Raw genomic sequence first — 790 nt, 5'->3', positions numbered from 1 at the left:
CCGCTTCCAACCTGTAGGGGGACCAAAGCGGGAAAAGTTCTCTAATGTTGCTTTAACCCTGGGGGCCCTGAGGCCATTTTTACAGTTTAATTTCCATCTGGATTTAATTTATAAAAAGCTTGTAAAACATCAACCCTGTTGTCTACAGTCAAGATATGAACATCATTTTTTTTAGGACAAACTGGGTTATTGGAATATTTGGGTTGCAGTGAGGTCACTTGCATGTTAAAAATGGTTGTAGGGCCTTAAAGATGAATAAATAAATAAATGAATCTTCCAGATATGTATTGATATCACAGACATTTAAGTAAAACCTAAGCCATTTTCCATTCTAAAACACTTCTCATATGTTTTGGGAGTCACACTGTGAAGAAATAATCATTATAACTTATACAGTTGACAAAATACATGCATTTCTTCCAAAAAAGTCAAGACGTTTTGCTCTCATGACATTTACTTATGCCAATAATAACATAATAATGTCACATTTATTGATATTACACCCATATCAATGTTATACAAGCAAATATGTGTCTAAATAGTGCACCATTTGGCCTTCCATAGAGTATATAGGCATTTTTGTCCCCTCTGGCCTTCCATACAAGAGAGGTGACTTTATCTCCCATATATGGGCATGTACTTCCTGAAACAATAGACAGGACAGACAGGGCAGAGATGGAAGAGCAAGCCAGCGGCAGAAATGAACCAAAACGCAATGAATTATGTATATCAAGTGGCTCAATCTTTGATATAACAGTATGGATTTAAAGCCCAAAGAGGCTGAAGTTCC

Source organism: Etheostoma spectabile, chromosome 9, assembly GCF_008692095.1.
Source record: "Etheostoma spectabile isolate EspeVRDwgs_2016 chromosome 9, UIUC_Espe_1.0, whole genome shotgun sequence".
Taxonomy (NCBI): domain Eukaryota; kingdom Metazoa; phylum Chordata; class Actinopteri; order Perciformes; family Percidae; genus Etheostoma; species Etheostoma spectabile.
Note: the sequence above shows the minus strand (reverse complement) of the source record.